Genomic DNA, 3,443 nt, shown 5'->3' on the forward strand with positions numbered 1-3,443 from the left:
GAAAGTTAATTAACAAACGGAGACGTAACAAACTTATTAATATTGACAAAAGTTTTACATATATATATGGATAGATTATTTAGGTTACATAATAACACTTCAAAAATAACCATCCCTTAAACAATATTCATAATGATGTTACGCATAATGAGAATTATACAAGTATCAAACCATCTTTTCTTTATTGTTGTTTCCAGTAAAATAATGTTAAAAGAAAACATATTAAAGTAGGTGAATAATCCCAGATATAAATGTTTCTAATCCAGTCAAACAAACTTGCAACTTTATTTAGGCTGAAGTGCCTCCCACCTTAAGGACGGTGTATGTACGAACTTGTGTGTGGTTCCAGTTCTGGACAGCCTAAACTCTCTAGCTCCGTATCTTCAATTCCTATCTGACTCTGTAAGAAATTGGCTTTATCCAGCCATTTTATACACACATTTTGGTACCTTCTTTGAAGGGTATTACACATTTGTTGCAACTTGCGGTAGTGTGTGTCATCCTCATTACACACTAGTCCACGTAGACAATTTATCACCTATTCAACATGTTTCTTGTTGTCTTGATGTGATAAGATATTTAATCGCATGGGGTCAGAAGACGAACACTAAGGAAGTCAATAAGCACTGATATGCAAGTTTTTTGTTATTGATTTATATATATATACATATAGATCAAACATTGGTTTCACAGTCAGAAAACACATTGTTATACACCTGATTACAACATCTCGCATTATTCATTTGCGAATTAACTGTTATTCTTCTAACACTCACTATTCACTTGTTTATTACATCATCATTCAGAGTTTTTGCTGTACTTAAATACCCGCGCTTTACACTTAACTAACTCATTGAATCTTTCTACTGTGTCACTTACTCTTGATTGTTTACTGTTGATGGTGTTTCACAATTTATTTGTGATAGCGGGTGACCTCACCTCTTTTCCTGGATGTCCACCACTCATTTATTCCTTATAATTTGACTACAGTGTTATTTAATAATTTCTGAACTTATTGATCGATTTGATATCTTTAGTAAATTTTTATCTCTAACCAAGAAGTCTGATATCTCGTATCCTCTACTCATTTTGTCTGCCCAGATCGTTTAATTCTACTGCCTCAGTTTCTTTCGAGTAGATAATACTTTTAGAACTTATCCTAGCAACATCCTTTTTACTTAATTCCCTCATCTGTATATTTTTTACAGTTTAAGGGCTGCTAATCTGCCGCATGATCGACACAACAGTTTGCATACTAATACAATTACTAAGCATAGTGTCACCAATATCACATTAGTCTGTCACCATGAGTTGACCTCCCGCCAGTAAGTCTATAGATTTACAATGCTAAAATACGGGCTTCGATTCCTTAAGTAATTTATTCTTGTAATTTGTCCTTAACTCCTGTAGAGTTAGATTTTTATACTTAGTTTGGGTATAGTATTGTTCGTGGGCATCATGAGAAATTTTTCCAGGGTGGGGGCAAAATCCAAATCAAGGGATGATGTACCCTCCTTCAAAGTTTTGTTATTACTGTCAAGAGAATAAGCAATCTCCTACAATCAGACTTGATGGGTTTAATATTTGTAAGGATAGTTTAAACCATACTGCAGACTTGCAGCTATATATATACTCAATAAAAGTAGATTTTGGTTGATCCCGATCACACTGTGTCAGGGCTCAGGGGATATTGACAAGAGTGAGAATTACCATGTCCAATATCCAAGAAGCTGCCGTGGTAGCGACGTTTTTCAATATTTAGCTATAGGGTAGAGATTTTAATTAAAGCTGCCGACAAACCTGGCGACTTTTATTAGAATTGAGTAATAAGTAGTGTGAAATTGGGAAGTGAATAAAAAAACTAATTCATACATATATGCTGAATGAATAAAGAAGGAATAATGTTTCTCATTTTCCAAGGGGATAAATAAAAAATTATATTGCTGGAGTACAAAAATATAGCTAAAAAAAAGAAAAAGTCTCATAGATTGATTTACTTTAATCCTGTCTGAAAGAATATCAAGTGCCACGGCTATTGACGATTTTCTCTTGTTTAAAAAAAATATCGTGCTGTGCAAATAATCAAGAATACGCCAGTTGAAGTCTTGTTTTTATACGAACTATGACGTCGAGTTGATCTGTGTTGTGTACTGTATATTTATCACAATCCTGAGCTGCACTGCTTGATACCGCCCATTTTCATTTTGTTTAATTCTTTGTTCTCTAGAAAACACTATAATTATTCTTTCGTATTTGCTTAGCTGTTTAAATCTCCCGTCTAATGTTAGTATAGTATTTTACTTAAAAGTCTTAGAAAACATTCACAAGTGCTCGCTTTCGCGCCTTGTTAACTATGCTAATCAGCCCGTGCACTTATTTTAAAACACCGTGCAAAAGCAGTTAGAATTAAACGTCATCATAACACATAAGCACAAGGAGATAATAGATCGTATGATCAGGTAGTTCAGCACTGAATGGTTGTCGGTGACATCCGTCTCTGAGTTTATATTATAATAACGATCAGGTAGTTCAGCACTGAACGGTTGTCTGTGATGTCCGTCTCTGAGTTTATATTATAATAACGATCAGGTAGTTCAGCACTGAATGGTTGTCGGTGACATCCGTCTCTGAGTTTATATTATAATAACGATTAGGTAGTTCAGCACTGAACGGTTGTCTGTGATGTCCGTCTCTGAGTTTATATTATAATAACGATCAGGTAGTTCAGCACTGAATAGTTGTCTGTGATGTCCGTCTCTGAGCTTATATTATAATAATATCATTGGGTGTGGTCTTGTAGAAGTGCGGAAACGTGCGCTAATAAGGTGATGAGATGTTTCAAATGTAATAACATGAAAAAATTATCATGCATTGCAGGCACTTTTTGTATCAGTGATCGTACGTCAACCAGGGGTTAAAATTATCGTATAAATACGATCATTATCTGATAACACTGCTTCAGTGATACGTGTATATAACTAAGTTTTGTTTTAGATTTATAGGACAAGCGTAAACTTACCGTCACATCGTCAAAATCCGCTGCTCCATTTAGCTAACAAACAAATTACAACATTAAACATATAGCTTACAACAGTGTATTTATTGTCTATATGTAGAACAATTATTCATTAGTGACAGGTAACCACTACTTCTTACAATTACGATTCTTTCTTGATAATCGAATACTGACTTACACTTGATTTAGGACACACAACACACCTAACACTGAACAACCAAGTACGTGGCATTTGAGTTCAATAGAAGTAAAAAATTATGAGATTTTATTTTCAATTCCTGTGAATATTACTATATGATAACAGTGGCCCAGAATATATCATTGAATTTGGATCGCATAACTAGACTGAACCTTCGATATATCTCAAGATGTCATTTTTTAAATACTGTTGCGTCATCGAGGTCACGTGACTGGTGTGGCGCCCTCT

This window comes from Limulus polyphemus, unplaced genomic scaffold (assembly GCF_000517525.1).
Source record: "Limulus polyphemus unplaced genomic scaffold, Limulus_polyphemus-2.1.2 Scaffold3156, whole genome shotgun sequence".
Taxonomy (NCBI): domain Eukaryota; kingdom Metazoa; phylum Arthropoda; class Merostomata; order Xiphosura; family Limulidae; genus Limulus; species Limulus polyphemus.